The 26,291-nt window shown below is 42.5% G+C and overlaps 1 protein-coding gene and 1 pseudogene across 3 annotated transcripts in view; one reads left to right on the top strand and one right to left on the bottom strand.

Moving 5' to 3' along the window:
- Positions 1 to 5,807: 5,807 nt before the first annotated feature.
- Positions 5,808 to 26,291, top strand: part of SLC19A3 (solute carrier family 19 member 3) — a 31,336-nt gene continuing 10,852 nt past the window's right edge. The window contains exons 1-2 of one of the 3 annotated variants that reach the window (XM_015459580.3): positions 5,808 to 5,907; positions 7,794 to 7,963. The gene's annotated coding sequence lies outside the window, so the exon portion shown is untranslated. 3 annotated transcript variants of the gene reach the window in all.
- On the bottom strand, positions 9,294 to 11,381 carry LOC540098 (stress induced phosphoprotein 1 pseudogene; annotated as a pseudogene).

Here is a 26,291-nt window from a genome sequence, read left to right as displayed (position 1 = left end):
AATGATTTCCAAAAACTGTTAAGAGAGATTAATTAGATAAGACCTTACTTGAAGCTAACTACAGGGAAAATAAAGCCTCTTTTTGATATTCTGAAAGGTGATCCTGATCCAACTTCCCCCCAAACTCTGACTCTGGAGAGAAGACAAGCCTTAGATAAAGTTGAACAGGCGCTGTCTAAACAACAAGCTACTTATTGCGACTATACTCAAGAATGGGGTTTATATATTCTTCCTACTAAACATGCTCCTACAGCAGTCTTATTCCAAGGATTGCCTTTAAGATGGCTTCACTTGCCTGCCTCTCCCTCTCGGGTACTAACCCCCTATTATGATTTGGTTGCTGCCCTAATAGCTCTTGGGCGGTCAGAATCCACTATATATCTAAAAAGAGACCCACATTTTATATGTGTTCCATTTTCTAATATTCAGCAGGACTGGCTGTTTCAGTTTAGCGACAATTGGGTTATTGCCTTAGCTGGTTTTAGTAGACGACTTGATAATCATTATCCCTCAGATAAAATTTTACAATTTGCTCACTATCACCAATTTCTCTTCCCAAAAATCGTTGTTTCTCAGCCCCTTGCCGACGCCCTAACTGTATTTACTGATGGCTCTTCTAATAAAATAGCTAGTTTGATTATACAAGACAATACTACCACCTGGCGTACTAATTATAAGTCCACTCAAGAAGCAGAACTATTTGCCGTTTTTCAGGCTCTATTGCAAATTTCTGCTCCATTTAATTTATATTCTGACAGTCAATATATCATAAGAGCCTTAAACACTATTGAGACTGTTCCATTTATTGGTACTCTAAATTCTACTATCCAAACTCTTTTTCATGATATACAACATTTAATTTGTTCCAAAGTTAATAAATGCTATTTCGGTCATATTCGTGCTCACTCTGGGCTTCCTAGACCTTTAGCACAAGGCAATGCTTTGGCTGATGAAGCTACACGTATGATATTTCCTTCATTGGAACAAATGACAAAAACTTCTCACAGCTTACACCATCAAAACAGCAATAGCTTAAGACTTCAATTTGACATTACTCGAAAAGCTGCCAGACAGATTGTTAAACAATGTCAAACATGTCCTCAATTTTTTAGCGTCCCCCATTATGGAGTTAATCCTCGAAGATTGTTGCCAAACGATATATGGCAAATAGATGTTACCCATATTCCTAAATTTGGTAAACAAAAATTTGTTCATGTTACTATTGACACCTTCTCCGGCTTTTTACATGCCTCTCTACAATCCGGAGAAGCTAACAAACATTGTATAGCTCATTACATTAAATGTTTTGCTGTTATGAGAACCCCTAAAACCATAAAAACAGACAATGGTCCAAGATACACTGGAAAAAATTTTCAATTATTTGTACACAATTGTCTATCTCACATAAAACAGGTATCCCTTATAATCCTCAAGGTCAAAAAATCATTGAATGGACACATCAAACTCTCAAACATCAATTGCAAAAACTAAAGAAGGGGGAATTGTATCCTAATACCCCCTCCAACTCTCTAAACCATGCTTTATTTGTTCTAAATTTTTTACAATTGGATATAAGTGGCCGTTCAGCAGCACAGCGATTTTGGAACTTTGATGCGCAAACAATAAGACCTAAAGTCTTTTGGAAAGACTTACTTTCGGGAAAATGGTATGGACCAGATCCTGTACTAATTTGGGGACGAGGGCATGTTTGTGTTTTCCCACAGGATGCCGAAGCGCCACGCTGGCTGCCAGAAAGGTTGATACGCACGGCGGAGACAATCTCTAGCAAACCAGATGAGAAGATTGACGATTCAAGAACATGATGAATTACCATCTCGGCAACAACTTCAGGCATTGATGCGAGAGGCACAGAATCGTGTTGCTGTGCAGGGCGATCCGATATCGCCTTTAAGCTTCCTGATAACCTGATTAATTATCTTAAATCAGATTAATACTGCACATTCTGAAGAATATTCAAGTGCTTACTGGGCTTATTTTCCCGACCCTCCCCTTCTCCAACCAGTGGGCTGGGAGGGTCGGTCTATTCTCATATACACTAATGATACTGTGGCTTTGGGTGGTTTTTCAGATAAACATATTATTCCTAATCAAGTTAATTTCTCTTATCATAGAGTGTTTGATCGCTTACCTATTTGTCCGTCTAGATATTTTAATTCAACAGGATGTCTTTTTGTTGGGGAGTCCGGATATGCTGATTATGACAATGGTTGGAGCCTGTATATTCCTGGAGTAACGAAAGAGTCTGGAATTCCTCAATGTCGTAATAAAACTGGTCCTTTAGATATTCCTTTCTGCGATTTGGAACAAAGGGAAGAGTCACTGCTGCACCATGGAAACTGTGTCGAGATGGAACTGCCACGGTTTATAACATATTTGGGACAAATGAGTCATTGTGAGACTGGTCTCCAGACTCGGCCTGAAACCCTGGATGTCAAGATAATAGAAACTTTGCATCCCGTATTTGGAACTTGGGCGGCTCTAAAGTGTTCCAAACAGAAATCTGGAAACCAGCTGCCGCCCTTGGATGTGAGGGTTCCTACCTTCAGGTGGGATCGAAAGTGAGACACGGTTATTTGTGGAATCTCACCATGAGATACCCTCGTACATGTGTGCCTCACCCTTATGCTTTACTAGTAGGATCTGTAAAAATACAACCTGGGTTACGAAATTATAATGTAACTTGTAACAATTGTACCTTAACTAACTGTGTTAGGGGAATTACTAATCAAACTAGGGTTCTAGTCTTAAGACAGCCTGCTTTTGTTATGGTTCCTGTAAAGATTAATGGGTCTTGGTATGATGAAAGGGAACTTAAACTTTGGAGAGAAGTAGAGGATGCTTTAATGCATTATCGCAGGGGAATAGGGTTAATAATTCTGGGATTTGTAGCTTTGGTAACTCTTATTGCTTCCTCGATTACTGCAGCCCTGTCCTTGGCACAATCAGTGCAAACTGCAACTTTTGTTAATAATCTGGCACAAAATACATCCGTTGCCCTGGGGACTCAGAAAGATATTGACAAAAAGCTAGAAGATCGATTGAATGCCCTTTACGATGTTGTAAAATTTTTAGGTAAAGAGGTTCAAAGTATAAAGTTGAGATTACGAGTACAATGTCATGCTGATTTTCGATGGATCTGTGTTACTCCCAAAAAATATAATGGTAGTATAACTGCTTGGGATAAGGTGAAAGCTCATTTAGAAGGTATTTGGCATAATGAAAATATTTCCTTAGATTTGCTGCATCTACATCAGGAAATAATGAACATTGAAAATGCACCTAGACCTGATTTGGATGTTGCAAAAAGAGCTGAGTCTTTTGTTAAAGAACTTTTTCGACATGTACCTACTGTCAATAGTATTTGGTACTTGAGAGCAGCCATAGGAGGACTACTGTTAATAATTTTAACTGTTTTATTTCTTGCACATTGTTTAATTAAAAAACTGATTGATGATCTATGGATGATAAAGGCTTCCATCTATGGAAATGGTCTGCGGTTAAAAGAACATAAGCGTGCGCCTATATAAAAAGAAAGGGGGAGATGCGGGGACCTGCCCGTGAGAACGGGGTCCTTTGTCCAAAGGACACAGCTCTGGGAGCTGCCTCAGTCCTTGAGGGTTTGCTTGCAAACATAGCTCTCTGTCCCGCCACCCCAGAGATTAGGCGCTTATTTACTGCAGGCACCTGGAATTCTGTGCAAACTTTTCACGCACAGAGAAATGTTATCTGGTGTAAGAAATAATAACAGGGAGCCATTCCCATGCTCTCAAGATTTCTTGTGACTGTTTGTAAGATGTATAGGCCAACCAAGAAAAAATGTCAACTGTCTTGTCTTTCTCACGCTCTTCTGTATAAACATGAGATGCTGAATAAAATTGGTGTCAGACTGCGTCCCTTCGTGGAGACGTGTCTGAACCTCTCGACCCCATCTTTGTTGTAGTCTCTTGCTTTAGTTTCTTTCTTAGCCCCGCTGTGCACGTTCTCGAGACCTGATCGACTTTGCCGGCTGGCACCGGCAGATACAGAAAATAACTTTTTTTTTAATCCATTTACCAATGAGAATTTCATAATGCTTTTTTAAAAAATCTGGACTTCCCTGATAGCTTAGTTGGTAAAGAATCCACCTGCAATGCAGGAAACCCCGGTTCAATTTCTGGGTCAGGAAGATCCACTGGAGAAGGGATAGGCTACCCACTTCAGTATTCTTGGGCTTCCCTTGTGGCTCAGCTGGTAAAGAACCACCTGCAATGCAGGAGACCTGAGTTTGATCCCTCGGTTGGGAAGATCCACTGGAGAAGGGAAAGGCTACCTACTCTAGTACTCTGGCCTGGAGAATTCCATGGACTGTGTAGTCCATGGAGTTGCAAAGAGTCAGATATGACTGAGCAACTTTCACACTACACAATACTCACACTATGCTTCATAAACAGTATTTAATAAATGAACTATTTGTTTTAGAAAATTCCAAAGCACCAGAAAACCACTCCACCCACCATCTTTAAAACCAAAATCAAGACTCAAGAGAGAGGGGACATATGTATACTTATGGCTACTGTATGGCAGTTCAGTTCAGTCATGTCTGACTCTTTGCGACCACATGGACTGTGGCACACCAGGCCTCCCTGTCCATCACCAACTCCTGGAGTTTACTCAAACTCATGTCCATTGAGTCGGTAATGCCATCCAACCATCTCATCCTCTGTCGTCCCCTTTTCCTCCCATCTTTCCCAGCATCAGGGTCTTTTCCAATGAGTCAGTTCTTCACATCAGGTGGCCGAAGTATTGGAGTTTCAGCTTCAGAATCAGTCCTTCCAATGAATATTCAGGACTGATTTCCTTTAGGATGGACTGGTTGGATCTCCTTGCTGTCCAAGAGACTCTCAAGAGTCTTCTCCAACACCACAGTTCAAAAGCATCAATTCTTTGGTGCTCAGCTTTCTTTATAGTCCAACTCTCTCATCCATACAAAGCAATTATCCTCCAATTAAAAAGCAGAAACAGAACCAGTGATTATAAACACAACCTGACAAAGATAACCTGACAAAAATCTAGGCTTCTATATTTAACAGTCTTATTTCCTCGATCATCTAATTTGCAAAACTGGATCATGGCTGAATCTCTCTCATAAGCTTCCAGAATAAATGGATTTATGATGTTGTTCAGTGGTGTCCGACTCTTTGAGACCCCATGAAATGCAGCATACCAGCCTTCCCTATGTTTCACTATCTCCCAGAGTTTGCTCAAATTCATGTCCATTGAGTGGATGATGCTATCTAACCATCTCATCCTCTGTCGCCCTCTTCTCCTTTGCCTTCAATCTTTCCTGGCATGAGGGTCTTTTCCAATGAGTTGGTTATTCCCAACAGGTGGCCAAAGTATTGGAGCGTCAGGTTCAGCATCAGTCCTCCCACTGACTATTTAGGGTTGATTTCCTTCCAGATTGACTAGCTTGATCTTGCAAATTTACACGAAATGTCATATTTAAAAGCAGATGATTGGCACTGCTCCCAGTGTCTCTTGCGCTGTCACACTGGGTATCAAGCGAGTATGGATACACTACTTTCAGTTAGTCTTTCTGCATACAGAGGTGTTTGCCCACAAACCGCGGATTCCCGCCTCCAGTTTAAAGGTTCTGGAAGCTTGTGAAGAGCACTCGAAAAACGTTGGAGCGGGGTTTCCGACTCCTAGTAGGGCCGGCTCCGCCTCCGCCCCGCCCATGGCCCCGCTCCAGCCCGGTCCCGGCCCCGCCCACCACCCCGCCTCGCCCACAGCCCCGCGCTACCTTTAGATCCTGGTTCACTGGACCGGACTGGCGAGGTTGCTGGTCCCCCGAACTTGATAACCCAGGCTGTGAGCGAGTTGGTGAGCAGAAATCCCCTGCTGTAGGTAAGGATGTCTCTGGGAGGTAAATTAATTGATGAAACAGATACCTTCATCCTTCGGCAGCCTTGTCTCCCCTCCCCCACCGTTGGGAGCGTGAGGGGGCGGGCACCTGCGCTGCCGCGGGCGGGTTCAGACTGGCCTGGGTTTACACGCCACCCCCGCCCCCAACCCCCAGCCCTTGGCGGACTGCCAGCTCCTTCCTGCTGCGGCTCCCCTGGGATCCTCAGCCCTGCTAAACACAGTGCTGAGACGCGCGCAAGTAGATTTGGCTACAATTGTTACTCTCAACCATCTGGAAAAAACAGATTACATAAAACCAGAATTCTGACACAGGGCCAGCATTCCCCATGGTTACATCCATGGTCACAGATTTTTAACTGTAAAGAAATCTTAAAGCACAATTCTGAATCCTCATCCAAGAATGTCGAAGAGGTCCTAGTGAGGGTAAGAACGGAAACTTTGAAGTTAGGAGATCTGGGATCCTGTTGAGACGACTGTGATTGAAGTTAACAAATAACGCAACGTGTACCTTACAATGATACTCTGGAAAGGATACCATTCATCAAATAACGTGTATAACAATGACTCATCAAGACCTTGTTGCCGCGGTAAATATGCAAAAACTTTGAGCTTGTGGAGTGCTTAAAATTTTTCAAGGGTAATGGAAATAATATTTATAAAAATACACAGAAGAGTTTTCCGTCTGCAGACATCAGAGTCTCCTGAGGTAGAAGATGTATTTCATTAAGATATATATTTTAAAGAGCCGTAAACATAACTTCCAGATACAGACATACTTCCCTTTATTGAGTTTTATATACAAACTGAAGGTTTGGGCAACCTCACCTCTGCGAGCAAGTCTATCCGCACAATAGTTCCAGCAGCATTTGCTCCCTTCTGTGTCTGTCCCTTTTGGTAATTTTTGCAGTATTTCTGACTTTAAATTATTATTGTATTTGTTACGGTGGTCTGTGAGTTTTGCTGTTACTCCCACTATTTGCTGAAGGCTCACATGATGGTTAACATTTTTCTTACTGAAGTATTTTTAAATCAAGGTATGAACATGGGTTTTTTTAGACATAATGCTATTGCATGTTTAATAGGCTACAATATAGTGTAAACATAAATTTTTACATGTCCTGGGAAAGGAAAAAGCTCCAGTGACTCTCCTTATTGCAATATTTGCTTTATTGGGGTGGTCTGGAACTGAACCCATGGTAGCTGGGAAGTATGCTGGTATGTTTTTCTTCAGACTATCTTAGTGGTAGCTGAAATGGACAAAAATACTAGTTTCTTTCAGTCATTATTGGTTATGGGCCAACAGTGGTGTCTCAAGTTTGGGTAATGGTAAATGCAATTCAAGCGTAAATATTTAAAGGTGAATTGATTTGGCTCTCTTCCCAGGTGGCGCTGTGCTTAGTCTCTCAGTCATGTCCCACTCTTTGTGACCCCATGAACTGCAGCCCACCAGGTTCCTCTGTGCATGGGGATTCTCCAGACAAGAATACTGGAGTGGATTGCCATGTCCTCCTTCAGGTCATCTTCCCAACCAGGTATTAAACCCAGGTCTCCTACATTGCAGGTGGATTCTTTACTGTCTGAGCCACCAAGGAAGCTAGTGGGAGACAAAAGAGATAATGGGTTCCATCCCGGAGTAGGAAATGGCAATCTGCTGGAGTAGGAAATGGCAACCCACTCCAGTATTCTTGCCTGGAAAATCCCATGGACAGAGGAGCATGGTGGGCTACAGTCCATGGGGCCACAGAGAGTCAGACACAGCAGAGCAACCAAGCGTGCACACACTCAGAGACACATACACAACCTTAGCAGTTTAGGTGAAATGAACTACTGTGTGTGTTTCTGGAAATTACTGTCTCTGAACTATGCAGGCCCAGCTGTGTTCATTCTGGTTGGATTTGCAATGCCCGCCTGTATGAGAGAAACAGGAAGGGAGGTGGACTGATTCCCTCATAGGGGCCGAGAACCAGATGGAGCAGCTCCCGAGGCAACCTAATGCGGTGGATGTGATTACCTACATTTTAAGAGGTGGCTCGGAAAGGTAGGTTACTTGCTACAAACAAGGGTGGGGCAAGGAGGAACATGGGCTTCAGACTCCAAAGTCTCTTTCCACAGGACCATACTGATCACAGCAAACCCAAACCTAGGCAGAGGCGGGGGCAGGGGGCGGGGGTTGGGGAGGGGGGATTAAATAAATGAGCTTAAGGCTGGGCAGTCTGTAGTGAGATGTCAAAATATTAAAGCTGATTTGGTAGTTTTAACAACTAGTCCCATATCATTTAAATTCAGAAGAGTAAATTAGAGGTTATGTGCATAGGGCCGAGGCACAGCAAATGCTTAACAAATATTAAAAGATAATTTTCAGAAAGAAATAGTCATGACTCATACAGATATAAAATAAATGCATGCAATAAAGATTTTATTAACTCATTAATAAGGAAACTGGGACCCGGATTCAATCCCTGGGTCGGAAAGGTCCCCTGGAGAAAGAAATGGCACCCCACTCCAGTACTATTGCCTGGAAAATCCCATGGACAGAGGAGCCTGGTAGGCTACAGTCCATGGGGTCACAAAGAGTCAGACACAACTGAGCAACTCCACTCCACTTAAAGCTGTTAGAACCAGATCAAAGAAGAATCCCTGAAATTGGTACATTATAGGTCAGGAATGTTGAAATGGAGGTAAAACTGGTTTTCCATGGAAGAGAGGGGCAAAAGGCTATGTCTTCCTTGGATAGAACTCATTTTCATGTCTACAGACAAGAGTTCTTTCACATTGCCTGTGAGTTATTACAATTCAGGGCTCAGTCGCTCAGTCATGTCTGACTCTTGGTGACCCCATGGACTGTAGCCCACCAGGCTACTCTGTCCATGAGATTTCTCAGGCAAAAATCCTGGAGTGGGTTGCCTTTTCCTTCTCCAGGGGATCTCCCCAACCCAGGGAAAGAACCCATGTCTCCTGCATTGGCAGGTGGATTCTTAAACCCCTGAGCCATCAGGGAAGCCCGAGTTACTACAGAGTTGTAAAATAGCTCAAACAATGCCTAGGTTTTCCTTGAAACACCACTTTCCCCTCCACTTCCACCCACTCCGTATTTTTGACTAGTTACCACACTGCATTTCAGTGACAGGATGTGATGGTTGACTTCTATCAAAGTCTTCCACCAGTTTAAATAGGAATGGTTAAATAGGAATATCCATCCAGCTACATCAGACACCAGATTTATCTAACCATAGACACACAGAGAATAAACAATCTGAGAGGGGATGATCAATTTATCAACAAATGTTTTGTGCAAATTAAAAAAAAAAGTGATGCCAAATATGATAAAATAAGACTTGAAGCATGTATTTTATTTTATTTTATTTATTTTTTTTTTTTATAACCACGCCTGACTGACTTGTTTTATTGGAGAAGAGGACGTGGAGTTAACAATGTGAATGAAGACAGTTGGGACCTGAGGTTGGGAAGAACACCCTCCCCTCCCCATACAAGCCCACTGCCCCAAATAAAAAATAACCAACTATGGGAGAGCAGCCGAGACAGCGACTGGGGGGCAGGGGAAGGACCATGCGTGTGCTGGGAGGGCCCAGAGGCAGCACCTGCACGAATGCGCGAGTGTAAGTCTCTGAATCTTCCATGTAGGTCTGTATAAATATATAGATACGCTGTTCGCTTGTCGCCCCTTCTCTTCCTTCTGCTCCATGCTGCGTGCCACGGTCCCAGCTCCTCTTTCCACATGAGGGCGAAGGGAAGGGGATGATGCGCAAGTCATCACCGGATGGCTATCAGACCCACATCCATCAGCTTCTGGATCTTCTGTGCTATCACAGGGTTCTTTAAGTGTTCGCTGAGCGCCTGGGGGTCCTTCTGCATCTGTTCCAGGATGAGCCGCATGGCCGGGTCACTCATTATTTGCTGCACCTCCGGGTCGGCCATGGCCCGCCGCTTCACATCCTCGGGGCTGTCGTGTCGGTTATACTGGGCCATCATGCAGTGCTGGTAACCATCTGCGGCCTCCTTGCAGTTAGAGTCCAGGTCGACTGCTTTCTGGTAGACATCCATGGCTTTCGTGTAGTCCTTCATCGCCTCCAGGGCAGCTGCTTTCCAGGTATAACCCTTGATGAAGGTTGGCTCCAGCTGGATGCACTCCTCACAGTCCTTGAGCACCAGCTGGAACTCCAGGAGCTTGGTGTAGCAGGCACCTCGGTTGCTGTACAGCTTGGCGTCTTTGGGGTTCCGTTTGATGGCTTCCGTGTAGTGCTTCATGGCCTGGGGGTAGTCCCCTTTCTGAAAACACTCATTGCCTTTGTTCTTCTCCTCCAAGGCCAGGTCAGGGTTTATGTAGGCCAGCCGCTCTTGCTCCTTCAAGATTTTCTCTGCCTGCTGGCATTTCTTGAGCACATCTGGGGTTCGGTGCTCTGCCAGAGACTTGTTATAGAAATGGATGGCATCCTTGTACTTTTCTTCTTTGAAGTAAGAGTTGCCAATTCGTGCATAAGCTTTGGCAATCTGTCGGTAGTCTTCTCGGTTTTCTCGCCCCACTTCAATGGCCTTCTCACAAAGCTCCCGGCATTGACCATAGTCACCCTTTTCGAAGTACACGGCTGCTTGGTTGGTTATGTACGTCATGTTGGTGGGATCCAGGTCTTTGGCTTTGTCGTAGTGCTTCAAGGCCGTGTCAAAGTCTTTCTTCTTGTAGGCTTCATTCCCCAGCTCTTTTTCTCTCAGCGCCTGCTTCTTATTCTCTGGAAGATCTTCTTCCATTGGCTCTGGTTTTGTCTCCTTTTTGGGAGGAGGTGGTGGTGGAGGTGTTGCAACTTCCTCCTCTTCATCCATACTGCCCAGATCAACTCCGAGCAGGACGCTAAGAGTAGTCATGATCCGGGGATCTTGCAGTTTCGTGCCCAGGTCGGACGGCTTGTTCTGCAGCTGCTCGATCAGTTCCCGGTAGGTAGGATCTGCGAGCAGAGTCTTGGTCCTGGGATCACTCTCCAACTTCTGGTACAGATTAGGCATGTTGAAAGGGTTCATGAATTTCCTTTCTGCCAGCCGGGCCTCCATATTCTGTAAACCTTCTTTGAGCTGAGGATTGTTTGCTTCATGTTTTAAACCCTCCTCATAGGTTTGCTTGGCTTCTTCAAATCGGTTTAAGAATTCAAGAGCCGCTGCTTTTCGTGAATAGCCCTTGCCCCAGTCAGGCTTCAGGTCAACGGTCTTGCAGCCGTCCTCGTAAGCCTTCTGGTAGTCTCCCTTCTTGGCATAGGCCGCGGAGCGACTGCTGTAGAGCACGTGGTTCTGGGGGTCTAACTTAATGGCTTCGGAGTAGCACTGCAGCGCATCGTCAATGTTGCCGGCACTCAGGGCCTTGTTGCCCTTCTCTTTGAGCTCATTTACCTGCTTCATAGCCCGGTCCGGAACCCCGTTGAATAGACTCCGTCGGCTCCGCGTTCCCAACCGCACGCCTGAAGCATGTATTTTAAAGGTCACTTGTATCTACTCTTGCTATGGTTTTGACCAAAAGCAGAACTACCTCAGCCTGAATGTTGAATCTTATTGTTGTTATTCAGTCGCTAAGTCGTGTCCAATTCTTTGGGACCCCATGGACCGTAATCTGCCAGGCTCCTTTGTCCGTGGGATTTCCAAGGCAAGAATACTGGAGTGGGTTGCCGTTTCCTTTTCCAGGGGATCTTCCCGACCCAGGAATGGGACCTGAGTCTCCTGCATTGACAAGAGGATTCTTTACCATCTGAGCCACCTGGGAAGCATATTGAATATCTGGACCTAATTACTTTTTGAAGTGTGGATGCTTCATTTCAGTGAGGAGTCCATGGTTTTGGGTTTGATTTGTTTGGGAGGAGGGAGATACCTGAAGGATTATGAGTGGCTGATGGGTAATAGGGCTACTTCATAGTTTCCTGCGATTCTAAGTCACTTCGACAAAATTCTGGAGAAACTAGATTACTTCAGTAATATTACTCAGAAGAAAGTGTTTTGATATGTTTACCTCCCTAATCATCTGTTGCAGAAGGGAATAGCAACCCACGCCAGTATTCTTGCCTGGGGAATTTCATGGACAGAGGAGCTGGCAGGCTACATACAGTTCATGGGGTCACAAAGAGTCAGATACAGCTGTGCAAGTAACTTTCACTTTCAATCATCTGTGTTTTAGAAAAATCTGAATCTCGATCTTATTCAACAGCATTCCAAAGAGGGTGGCTTCGGAAGAGGGTGGGTTCCAAGATACGAAAGCATTAGAAGGAGGTGTGGTTTGGTGCATATAAAGCCATTGCTCCTGACAACTCAGTTCTGAAGGAGGAGGACTTGAGACTCCAATGAAAGGAAGGGACATTGTGATAGGGACTCACAGCGGCTGCTGGCAGGAGGGAGCCAAAGTTGGATCTGAAGGCAGGAAATTGGACTAGGTTCTAGGAAGAAATAAGTTCAGGGCACAGAAGGAACAGGTAATTCTGACTCTATCTGTATTATTTTTTAGGATGTTATATGTGGTCAGACTTGCAAAGTTTGTTGGCCTGTCCTGAGTTTGATTTATGAGCCCTGTTTCCATTCTAATATTCTAGGACAGACCCAATTTCAAAGATGCTGTTCTATTTTCAGATTAAATTGAGGGCCTGCTCCATTATAGAATTTGGGAAAACCTTAGTAGTTGCAGCAGTAGGAAAGTTCCAGGGCTTTGGAGAGTCATACACAGTAAAATGCTCTGATGGGGGGTGAAGGGGTGGTGGAAGGTAAGGGATATGTTTCTGTTAATTGAAGTATAATGTACATGCAATATACAAAGTATAGATTTTTAGCTTGAGTGTCTATAATTGCATACATGTATGTAACACTAGCATACCAGAACTTAGGATATTTCATTATCCCCAGAAAGTTCTCTCTTGTGCCTTTACAGACAGTTGCCACGTCCTGCCCCTCCTTCTAATTTTAATCAGTGGTGTATCATATAAGGATGTTTTTGTGTGTCTGGATTCTTTTTAGGCAGCATAATATTTGAGATTTACTTGTTTTAGTCCATGTATTAATGATTCACTCCTTTTTTAAAAATTACCTTTATTGAGGCGTATAATATACATAAAGTGCAAATAGATTCTGACAAATCTAAGTTTATAATCACCACTACAGTAAAAAAAAAAATAATAATTTTTTTAAAAGAAAGGAAAAAAAAAAAGATGTAGAGCTTTTTCATCACTCCAGAAAGTTCCCTTGTTCTACTGCAGTTAGTCCCCACCCCCATCTCCTACCCCATGCAACTACTGACCTAATTTCTATCACTACAGATTAGTAGTGCTTGTCTTAGGGCTTTATATGTATTAATGAAACTGTATGGCTTTGAGTGTTGGTTCTTTAGAACAGCATAATGTTTTCCATATTCACCCAAATTTTTGCAAATCATTCTTTTCTATTGCTGATTAAAATCAGTATTAGTTGCTTAAATATACAGTATTGGTTATTCATTCACCTTTTAATGGACATTTCAGTTGCTTCCCTTTTTTTTTTTTTTTTTTACTATTATGAATCACATGAACTTTCTTATATAGATTGCCAAAAGGTTTTCCAAAGAATTGGTACCATTTCACTTTGTCCCAAGCAACTGTCTCAACCCAGTTGCACTAAATCTTTGTGAACATTTGGTATGCTAGTGTTTTTGTACTCAGACCTTCTAGTGGTTATGAAGCATTTTCTGTGATTTTCCTTTCTGGTTTCTAAATGGTATCTCTTAAAGAGCAAATATGGTTTTTTAATGAAATTCCATTTATCTTTCTTTTTGTTTTAAGTTTAGTCCTTGTTGTCATTGCAATGAAATATTTACCAGCCCTGGTCATAAAGATCTGTTTTCTTCTAAATGGTACTCTCTGGTACTAGAGTCTATTATGTGAAATTAGTTTTTCTGTATGGAATGAAGTAGTGATAAGTATTAATGCATTTTAAATAAGATGAAGTCACAGCTAAAATGCAGTCAGTCTCTCAGTAGAAACTGGTGAAACCACTCTCCAACCTTGATTTTGCAACAGAGCAATAGTAGTTAAGCAATTCCCTGGAGTCATTTCCCCAGGCCTTCCTCCAGCATCATCTTGCCTTGCTTAAGCAGACTTGGATTTGGATGTTTTACTCAAAATTATATTCTCTTCTGTTTTAGTAGTAAATAGATTAAAAGGCATAATTAGTTGTTATACTCTATCAGCAAAATGCAGATGTTTCACTTTTCAGTGATTAAAGTTTTGATTTGCGTCTGTCTGTTGAGGGGCTTGGTGTGGCAGGGTTGAAAAATCTAAAAGGGGAGCTTGAGTTTTTTGGAAAATGTAACAAATATTGGCCCTAACTCTATTTTCACAAAGGCTTTGGGCCTTGGGGAGTGAAGTAAAAGTGAAGTCGCTCAGTCGTGCCCGACTCTTAGCGACCCCATGGACTGCAGCCTATCACGCTCCTCTGTCCCTGGGATTTTCCAGGCAAAAGTACTGGAGTGGGGTGCCATTGCCTTCTCCGTTGGGGAGTGAAGCCATTTGCAAATGTCATCTACTTCCCAGCTGCCCAGCCCCTTTGGAATTTAGAGGCTGTGTGATGCATGATCCCTTTGAATTACCAGTCTCATGCTGTGTTGTTTGAGATAGGTGTGAGATTCTGGAGAATAATGTGAAAATTAGGCCAGTCCCCTTCTCAGATGCTGGTTGTCTTGTCAAGCACCCTCTCAAAGGTGAATGGAACAATTAGTAAGGAGGGGTGGATGGGAATGGGGTAGAGACTGGGGCTTCTAGATAGTTTCCCTCTAAATTACCAGCATCTCAGCTAGTTCTGGCAGCATCTTCTAAACAAGCATGGAAGAGGATATGATAAAATGATTGCTTGGTGCTGACCCATCCCTTGTACTCTAGATAAATGTTCTGGGAAACTTCTGCAAAACCAGATTTGTAGGTCTTTGATCAGGTCACCTAGACCCCTGCCTCAGGGAGCCCCACAGCTCTGAAAACTGGCTCTGAGCAGAATTCCATCTTCTGGGAGTGGGTGGAGGAATCTAATCAACTAAGATTTTTAGCTAGGAAATCTACCCAGACCTCAAAGAACCAGAAAGCCCAGTTCTTGCTTTTTAATAGCTGCCTTCCTATGCAAATGAAAATATATATTTAGAAATACCTATGGTCATAAGAGTTTTTATGCATATACACAGCCTTTGGATTAGGAAATAGGACACTGCCCATGCCTAAAATTTAGATGAAGTTGTCATAGGCCCAATATGTTTCCCTGTGGCATATAGGAATAATACATGAAAAATTTTTGTGTGAACAAATGTGGAAAAGGTTTGTTCCACACAATGAGTCTACAAGTGAAGACTAACTGAAGTACATACAGCAAAGTGGAGGGTCTGGACTTTAAGAACCAAGAAATGTGAGTTCTGGGTTAACCTTGCAACTCCTTGAAAAGGAGTCAATTTTTTTGTTTGCTTTCCATTTAAAAAAGTTTCATTTTCCCCACATTGTAGAATTATAATGACAAATGAACTTCTTTTGCAGTCCATATAAGAAAATTGAGAGTTTCAGAGATGATATTATAAAATCCAGGAAATACCTAAGATTATTACTAAAGCTATGCACATTCATATGAAAAAGAATGTTTGCTTGAAAGCAGTTAGAAAGATTTAAGGATATGGTTAAATAACAGTAGAAATGGAAAAAGTCAATAACACAGCAATTCTTGGAATAAAAGAGAAGAGGAAAAACTGAACTCTATACCAAGACACTAAAAACATGCAAGAGATTGCATAGAAAGAAATTTTTCCAAGGCAGATGGAAACACCCAGCCCAACTGTTCATAGTTGAAAGACAAGTAAATCTTCATTTTTTTTTTCTTCAGGAAATAAATAAAAACTTATGAGCACCTCAAAGTGAAGTCAGATAAGACATGCCAGTAAAGACATTATGTTAAGAAGGTTACCGCCCCCACATACCCTGAGAAAGGGAAGCAGCAGTAAAAATATGGGACCTTCGAGACCTAGATCCATGTCCAGTTCTAACTGTTGCCTCCTGACCTGCATACAGGTTTCTCAAGAGGCAGGTCAGGTGGTCTGGTGTTCCCATCTCTTTCAGAATTTTCCACAGTTTATTGTGATCCACACAGTCAAAGGCTTTGGCGTAGTCAATAAAGCAGAAATAGATGTTTTTCTGGAACTCTCTTGCTTTTTCCATGATCCAGCAGATGTTGGCAATTTGATCTCTGGTTCCTCTGCCTTTTCTAAAGCATCTGGAAGTTCACGGTTCACATATTGCTGAAGCCTGGCTTGGAGAATTTTGAGCATTACTTTACTACCATGTGAGATGAGTGCAATTGTGCGGTAGTTTGAGCATTCTTTGGCATTGTCTTTCTTTGGGATTGGAATGAAAACTGACCTTTTCCAGTCCTGTGGCCACTGCTGAGTTTTCCAAATTTGCTGGCATATTGAGTGCAGCACTTTCACAGCATCATCTTTCAGGATTTGAAATAGCTCCACTGGAATTCCATCACCTCCACTAGCTTTGTTCATAGTGATGCTTTCTAAGGCCCACTTGACTTCACATTCCAGGATGTCTGGCTCTAGGTGAGTGATCATACCATCGTGATTATCTTGGTTGTGAAGTTTGAGTGAACTCTGGGAGTTGGTGATGGACAGGGAGGCCTGGCATGCTGCAATTCATGGGGTCACAGAGTCGGACACAACTGATCAGCTGAACTGACTGAACTGAGACCTAGATCCACATGAGCGACTGAGAGATGCTAGAGACTTAAGAGTAGAATATGAAGGGACCCTGGTGAGATGGCTGTGGATTTTAATGAAAAATAATCATTATCTGCCTGCCAGCAAAAAGAGAAAAGAACATGTAGGTCCCAGAGTAGTTTAGGAGAGTCACTTCCAGTCGAAAAGGTGGTGGTGGTGGTTTGGGGGCTTGTTCAAGGGCCCAAGGGCTGGCTGGTCACCCCAGTGGTGCACGTGGCAGTGTACGCCCAGGGCCTGTGTGATATGCTGCCTGTGTGTACAGATGGCACAACTAGATCTGGTCTGTGGGGCAGGCTGAGCCAGGAGACTGCCACCTGCCAGGGGCCACCGTGGCTCAGCAGTGACCAGAGGCTAAAGTTCAGTGCTCAGCTCACCTGTCAGCAGGAGCTCACCCTCCTAGGAGCACTCCAGGGTATCCCAGGCTCCAAATCTCTGTTGATTCATTCAGCCTCCCTTGTTACTTGCAGCATCTTCATTGTAGATTTCAAGTCATGGTAGCCTGATAGGCTGAATTTTGTTTGGAGACCATCGTTTTTTTTCCTTTTTTCCCCCTCTTTCATCCTATTGCCTGCTGCAGTGTTTTTATACCTTTTTAAAAATGGTGATGGAGCATGGAAGTAATATGTGAGAATTGCTGCCACAGGAACAACTTTTGAAAGGGTTGTCATATTTGGAAAACACAGAAATGGGAAAGATAAGCATATTCTTTCAAAACTGCCAACTCAGAAAATCAATGTGATTCATATCCTCAGGTTAGATTCACTGAAGCAAAGGGAAGTTTAAAATACTCTTTAGGAGGAGGAGAATTTTGTGTGGAGTCCAAATGGAATGATAAATGGATAAAGTAGCAAGAGAACAGCTTTTTCAGGATGGTGCATTGCCATGAAGTCTGTGGGCCTCCCAGACAGAACAGGTGTTCTATGATGACATAGACAGGTGAGTTTATTATGAGGGATGTGATTAGATATTTAGTTCTCTTCTTTCCTCTGCAACATCTAACCAAGTGGCTATATGCAGTAACGTAATGTAAAGTCCTGGTCATAAAGTTAACCCTTGAACAACATGGTTTTGTGCTGCATAGGTGTGCTTGGTCATAGACTTTTTTCAGTGGTAAGTACTACAGTAGAATACAGTCTGTTCGGTTGTATCCATGGATCCAGAATCGTGAATAGAGTAGAACAGTGGACCACAGGAAGCCAACTATAACTTCTACTCTGATTTTCAACTGTGTGAAAAGATGGCATCCCTAACCCCCTGTGGTTCAAGGATCAACTGTATTGATGAACTGATAATCCAAACTAAAGTTTTGGAAGAAACAGGCATACTCTGCAGTGCACTTTGATACTTACTGTTTTTTATGAAACATTTTTTTTAATTCTATTGACAACCCACTAGAATTTTTTGACACTGACCATCTGAAAGACACAGTTCTAAAATAAATTGGAATTGGAATTCTGAGGATATAGCCAAGCAGTCTCAACACAGTATGAAAGGAAAGATTATTGACCTTGTAATTAGAAAAACTGAGTCCAAGTCCAGGTTTCGATGTTGGTTAAACATGAAAACCAGTGCAAATCTTGTCTCTGGCCCTTGGTTTCATTACATATAAAACAAGGACAATACCACCTCCTTTATCTACTTCATAAAATTTTCAGAAAAAAATTGAAGTAATTGGCAGCCACTGAGGAAAACAATATGGAGAATCCTTTAAAACTAAAAATAGAATTACCATATGATCCAGCAATTTCATTCCTGGGTATATAATCCAGAAAAAATAAAAATACTAATTCAAAATGACACATGCATCCCAGTGTTTAGAGTGGCACTCTTTATAATAGCTAAGACATGGTAGCAGCCCAAGTACCCATCAACAGACAATTGAATTAAGAAGATGTGGTGTGCATATGTGCAATGGAATATTACCCATAGAAATACTACCATCTGCAGCAACATGAATGGACAGTATTATGCTTGGTGAAATAAGTCAGACTAAAACATGCTACATGATACCACTTGCATGTGGAATCCAAAACTTTATACAAATGAACGTGTATACAAAATAGAAACAGACTCAGACATAGAAAACAAGCTTCTGGTCACCAAAGGAGAAAGGCAAGTAGGGAGGGACAAACTAGGAGTATGGGATTAACAGATAACAACTACTATACATAAAATAGATAAGCAATAGGGATTTACTGTATACCACAGGGAGCTATATTCAGTATCTTCTAATAATCTATGATGCAAAATAATCTGAAAAAGGAAATATATATATATAACTGAATCACTTTGCTGTACACTTAAAACACACAATATTTTAAAGTGACTGTACTTCGGTTTAAAAAAATAATTTTCCAGATGTAAAAATTGTACAAAGAAATTGCATAAGTAACTTGATTATCATAGTCATAGCCATGATGACAGTAAATAGTAGCATGTCAATAAGATAAAAATATAGTGACCAAAAACTTCCAATCATTGTGAGACCAGTAGCCTCAGGTTTCTCCAGGAGGAGAGCGAGGATTTGGGTGATAACCAGGTGGTTTGGTTGGAATCCTAGAGCTCATATCAATAGCGCTTTCCAGGGTAGCTGGCAAGGAAATGAGGAGGTGGTGGAAATGGTGCCATGGAAGTAGGAAGCATTACCCATCAGAGAAAAGGAAGATATAACCTTGGAACCAACAAACCCAACCCTGAATTCAGCTTTAGCCTTTTATAGCTGAGTGCCCATGAGCTTTGGGGAGGCTCAGTTTCTGTGTCTGAGCAATTGGGGGCCATGTATATATTTTATATATATATATATATATAATGTATAATACATAAATTACAATTTTATATTATAAATATATCATATAAATATACAATTTGATAAAATATATAATATGTTTACATTGTTATTTAAATATATACATTAAAATATATAACGTATAATAAAATATGTGGGTGTATATATATATATATTAATAGCTGTGGCAACTAAAGGAGCCAGTTGTTGTTCAGTCACTAAGTTATGTCTGACTCTGCAACCCCATGGATGGCAGCATGCCAGGCTTTCCTGTCCTTCACTATCTCCTGGAGTTTGCTCAAATTCGTGTCCAGTGAATTGGTGATGCTATCTAAAAATCTCATCCTCTGCTGCCCTCTTCTCCTTTGCCTTCAATCTTTCCCAGCATCAAAGTCTTTTCCAGTGAGTTGGCTCTCTGCATCAGGTGGCCAAAGTATTGTAGCTTCAGCTTCAGCATGAGTCCTTCCAGTGAATATTCAGGGTTGATTTCCTTTAGGATTGACTGGTTTGATCTCCTTGCAGTCCAAGGGCCTCTCAAGAGTCTTCTTCAGCACCACAATTCGAAAGCATCAATTCTTGTAGGTCTTCATAGAACCATTCAACTTCAGCTTCTTCAGCATTACTGGTTGGGGCATAGACTTGGATTACTGTGATATTGAATGGTTTGCCTTGGAAACAAACAGAGATCATTCTTTCGTTTTTGAGATTGCATCCAAGTACTGCATTTCGGACTCTTTTGTTGACCATGATGGCCACTCCATTTCTTCTGAGGGATTCCTGCCCGCAGTAGTAGATATAATGGTCATCTGAGTTAAATTCACCCATTCCAGTCCATTTGAGTTCGCTGATTCCTAGAATGTCGACATTCACTCTTGCCATCTCTTGTTTGACCACTTCCAATTTGCCTTGATTCATGGACCTGACATTCCAGGTTCCTATGCAATATTGCTCTTTACAGCATCGGACCTTGCTTCTATCACCAGTCACATCCACAGCTGGGTATTGTTTTTGCTTTGGCTCCATCCCTTCATTCTTTCTGGAGTTATTTCTCCACTGATCTCCAGTAGCATATTGGGCACCTACTGACCTGGGGAGTTTCTCTTTCAGTATCCTATCATTTTGCCTTTTCATACTGTTCATGGGGTTCTCAAGGCAAGAATACTGAAGTGGTTTGCCATTCCCTTCTCCAGTGGACCACATTCTGTCAGATCTCTCCACCATGACCCGCCCGTCTTGGGTTGCCCCATGGGCATGGCTTAGTTTCATTGAGTTAGACAAGGCTGTGGTCCTAGTGTGATTAGATTGACTAGTTTTCTGTGAGTATGGTTTCAGTGTGTTTGCCCTCTGATGCCCTCTTGCAACACCTACCATCTTACTTGGGTTTCTCTTACCTTGGGCGTGGGGTATCGCTTCAGGGCTGCTCCAGCAAAGCGCAGCCAATGCTCCTTACCTTAGATGAGGGGTATCTCCTCACCACTGCCCTTCCTGACCTTCAACGTGGGATAGCTCCTCTAGGCCCTCCTGTGCCCATGTAGCCACGGCATGGGGTTGGTCCAAATTTGGCTTTGGAATACAGAATGAAGCAGGGCAAAGACTAATAGAGTTTTGCCAAGAAAATGCACTGGTCATAGCAAACACCTTGTTCCAACAACACAAGAGAAGACTCTATACATGGACATCACCAGGTGGTCAACACCGAAATCAGATTGATTATATTCTTTGCAGCCAAAGATGGAGAAGCTCTATACAGTCAGCAAAAACAAGACCAGGAGCTGACTGTGGCTCACCATGAACTCCTTATTGTCAAATTCAGACTTAAATTGAAGAAAGTAGGGAAAACCACTAGACCATTCAGGTATGACCTAAATCAAATCCCTTACGATTATACAGTGGAAGTGAGAAATAGATTTAAGGGCCTAGATCTGATAGAGTGCCTGATGAGCTATGGAATGAGGTTTCTGACATTGTACAGGAGACAGGGATCAAGACCATCCCCATGGAAAAGAAATGCAAAAAAGCAAAATGGCTGTCTGGGGAGGCCTTACAAATAGCTGTGAAAAGAAGAGAAGCGAAAAGCAAAGGAGATAAGGAAAGATATAAACATCTGAATGCAGAGTTCCGAAGAATAGCAAGAAGAGATAAGAAAGCCTTCTTCAGCGATCAATGCAAAGAAATAGAGGAAAACAACAGAATGGGAAAGACTAGAGATCTCTTCCAGAAAATCAGAGGTACCAAAGGAACATTTCATGCAAAGATGGGCTCGATAAAGGACAGAAATGGTATGGACCTAACAGAAGCAGAAGATATTAAGAAGAGATGGCAAGAATACACAGAAGAACTGTACAAAAAAGATCTTCACGACCCAGATAATCATGATGGTGTGGTCACTGACCTAGAGCCAGACATCCTGGAATGTAAAGTCAAGTGGGCCTTAGAAAGCATCACTACGAACAAAGCTAGTGGAGGTGATAGAATTCCACTTGAGCTATTTCAAATCCTGAAGGATGATGCTGTGAAAGTGCTGCACTCAATATGCCAGCAAATTTGGAAAACTCAGCAGTGGCCACAGGACTGGAAAAGGTCAGTTTTCATTCCAATCCCAAAGAAAGGCAATGCCAAAGAATGCTCAAACTACCACACAATTGCACTCATCTCACATGCTAGTAAAGTAATGCTTAAAATTCTCCAAGCCAGGCTTCAGCAATATGTGAACCGTAAACTTCCTGATGTTCATGCTGGTTTTAGAAAAGGCAGAGGAACCAGAGATCAAATTGCCAACATCTGCTGGATCATGGAAAAAGCAAGAGAGTTCCAGAAAAACATCTATTTCTGCTTTATTGACTATGCCAAAGCCTTTGACTGTGTGGATCACAATAAACTGTGGAAAATTCTGAAAGAAATGGGAATACCAGACCACCTGGTCTGCCTCTTGAGAAATTTGTATGCAGGTCAGGAAGCAACAGTTAGAACTGGACATGGAACAACAGACTGGTTCCAAATAGGAAAAGGAGTACGTCAAGGCTGTGTATTGTCACCCTGCTTATTTAACTTATATGCAGAGTACATCATGAGAAACGCTGGACTGGAAGAAACACAAACTGGAATCAAGGTTGCCGGGAGAAATATCAATAACCTCAGATATGCAGATGACACCACCCTTATGGCAGAAAGTGAAGAGGAACTCAAAAGCCTCTTGATGAAGGTGAAAGTCGAGAGTGAAAAAGTTGGCTTAAAGCTCAACTTTCAGAAAACGAATATCATGGCATCTGGTCCCACCACTTCATGGGAAATAGATGGGGAAACAGTGGAAACAGTGTCAGACTTTATTTTTCTGGGCTCCAAAATCACTGCAGATGGTGACTGCAGCCATGAAGTTAAAAGACGCTTACTCCTTGGAAGGAACGTTATGACCAACCTAGATAGCATATTCAAAAGCAGAGACATTACTTTGCCAATAAAGGTTCATCTAGTCCAGGCTATGGTTTTTCCTGTGGTCATGTATGGATGTGAGAGTTGGACTGTGAAGAAGGCTGAGCACTGAAGAATTGATGCTTTTGAACTGTGGTGTTGGAGAAGACTCTTGAGAGTCCCTTGGACTGCAAAGAGATCCAAGCAGTCCATTCTGAAGAAAATCAGCCCTGGGATTTCTTTGGAAGGAATGATGCTAAAGCTGAAACTCCAGTACTTTGGCCACCTCATGCGAAGAGTTGACTCATTGGAAAAGACTCTGCTGCTGGGAGGGATTGGGGGCAAGAGGAGAAGGGGACTACAGAGGATGAGATGGCTGGATGGCATCAATGACTCGATGGACGTGAGTCTGAGTGAACTCCAGGAGTTGGTGATGGACAGGGAGGCCTGGCGTGCTGCGATTCATGGGGTCGCAAAGAGTCCGACACGACTGAAGCGAATGAACACGCACACAATAAATGGTAAACAATGGGCCAATGGACATGTGAAAGTAACTAAAACATCAGCTAGTGAATCTCTGGTGTACAGGCATACCCCAGAAATACTGCAAGTCTTTCAGACCACCACAGCAAAGCAAATATTACAATAAAGTGAGTCACACACTTTTTGGTTTCCCATTGCATATAAGATTGTGTTTACATTGCACTGTAGTCTATTATCTCTGCAAGACCATTATGTCTAACAAAGATATGATCTGATCAAGGGATTAGTGGGTGGGGCAGGGTTTGAGAGTCTTATCTGAAACATCAGACTGTCTTCCACCTATCTCTTACATTCCAGGGCTTAGAGGACCAGCAAAGAACTTCAGGGTAATAGGTCTATGTGTAGGTTTGGGAACTCTCCCTAGTTGATTTCTACCCACTTCCTTCCCAACCCTGTGGCATGGAGCAGCTCGGCCCAGTGCATGGATAAGGAACCAGGGGTCCTTGGGGCTCTGGCATCAGCATCACTCAGCACCTATAAATGTAGGTTCATGGGCCTCACTAGACTTACTGAATGAATCACACACACTTAAGGGCTGGAGGCCAGGAAGTCATATTTTCACCAAACCCCCAGTTATTCTGATGCTAATCAAGTTCACAGGCATAGTAACTGGCCAGAATAGGGAAGGGCTATGCAATGAGGCAAGTGCTTGACAAGATGACCTGGAAAAGGGGGCGAGGGGTGGGAGGAAGGAGGGATGTGAGGAGTAAGGACTGTGGGGGTAGAACAGCCAGACATTAGCAGCCAAAGTCCTAGAGTGCCCCAGTGGCAGGCAGACAGAGAGAGGGTGAGTGCAGAGGGAACACTTCAGGCTCACAGCAGGTTAGTATCTTTCCTGTGAATTATGTTGGAGAACTTAACCATGTCCAAGACCACCAAAACACATGTCCCCTTTACAGGGGAAAATTTGATGCAAAATTATGAAGGCACGAGCTCATTGTAATCCACATGAAAAAGCAAGATGTTCTCAAATGTGGCTGCTGTAAAATAAAGGCTTTGTTCTTGTTTTTCTGAGCATTGGCGGATGAGATCCTTCACCGGAGTTTTTGTCTGAAATTTGAATTTCAAGCAATGTTATTGATGAGCTGGCAAAAGAAGTATGAACTTGTATGAATGATCAGTAAGCTACCTGCCCCCTTGAGTGGTGTGAAACTGCAGACTTAGAGATGAGATGGGGCCCATCATAAAAAAAAGTGGAAGAACAGTCTGAGACATGCTGCATTCTTTTCACAACACAGAGTTACACCAAGATGGAAAAGAAGGGAAATAAGAAAATGATGGCAAGTCAGAGCTTTACCAGCTCAATTTTTTAACCAAAGAATTACTAATTCCCAGATCATAGACACATAAAAATAATGTGGATGTCTGTTTTGTGTCAAGCACAATACTAAGCAAGGAAAGAGTCTGATGGAGAGAAATTGTGTAAATAAATACCTTCAGCATATTAAGTAAGATTTCAGAGTCAGAAGTTTCTGTGCAAAGTGTACTAGGCAGATTATAGAAACTTTGACCAAGTCAATCTCTGTTCTAGGTTTGACCTCCTAGAAGGTCTTGCACAGACTGACTTCCTTTTATTGCACTTAATTACGCTTTGAAGATTCTGCATTTTTACAAATGGAAGATTTGTGGCAACCCTGCCTCGAGCAAGTCTATCCACACCATTTTCCCCAACATCATTTGCTCGCTTCCTGTCTCTGTGTCCAAACTACCCCACAGTTGCACTCATCTCACACGCTGGTAAAGAAATGCTCAAAATTCTCCAAGCCAGGCTTCAGCAATATGTGAACCGTGAACTTCCACATGTTCAAGCTGGTTTTAGAAAAGGCAGAGGAACCAGAGATCAAATTGCCAACATTCTCTGGATCATCAGAAAAGCAAAAGAGTTCCAGAAAAACATCTATTTCTGCTTTACTGACTATGCCAAAGCCTTTGACTGTGTGGATCACAATAAACTGTGGAAAATTCTGAAGAAGATGGACATACCAGACCATCTGATCTGCCTCTTGAGAAACCTGTATGCAGGTCAGGAAGCAACAGTTAGAACTGGACATGGAACAACAGACTGGTTCCAAATAGGAAAAGGAGTATGTCAAGGCTATATATTATCACCCTGCTTATTTAACTTATGTGCAGAGTACATCATGAGAAACACTGAGCTGGAGGAAGCACAAGCTGGAATCAAGATAGCCGAGAGAAATATCAATAACCTCAGATATGCCAATGACACCACCCTTATGGCAGAAAGTGAAGAAGAACTAAACAGCCTCTTGATGAAAGTCAAAGAGGAGAGTGAAAAGTTGGCTTAAAGCTCAACATTCAGAGAACTAAGATTATGGCATCTGGTCCCATCACTTCATGGGAAATAGATGGGGAAACAGTGGAAACAGGGTCAGATTTTATTTTGGGGGGCTCCAAAATCACCAAAGATGGTGACTGCAGCCATGAAATTAAAAGATGCTTACTCCTTGGAAGGAAAGTTATGACCAACCTAGATAGCATATTAAAAAGCAGAGACATTACTTTGTCAACAAAGGTCCATCTAGTCAAGGCTATGGTTTTTCCAGTAGTCATGTATGGATGTGAGAGTTGGGCTATAAAGAAAGCTCAGCGCCGAAGAATTGATGCTTTAGAACTGTGGTGTTGGAGAAGACTCTTAAGAATCCCTTGGACTGCAAGCAGATACAACCAGTCCATCCTAAAAGAGATCAGTCCTGGGTGTTCATTGGAAGGACTGATATTGAAGCTGAAACTCCAATGCTTTGGCCACTTGATGTGAAGAACTGACTCATTGGAAAAGACCTGGATGCTGGGAAAGCTTGAGGGCAGAAAGAGAAGGGGACGACAGAGGATGAGATGGTTGGATGGCAT

The sequence above is a fragment of the Bos taurus genome, chromosome 2, assembly GCF_002263795.3.
Source record: "Bos taurus isolate L1 Dominette 01449 registration number 42190680 breed Hereford chromosome 2, ARS-UCD2.0, whole genome shotgun sequence".
NCBI lineage: Eukaryota > Metazoa > Chordata > Mammalia > Artiodactyla > Bovidae > Bos > Bos taurus.
This window is presented reverse-complemented; position numbering and strand designations above follow the sequence as displayed.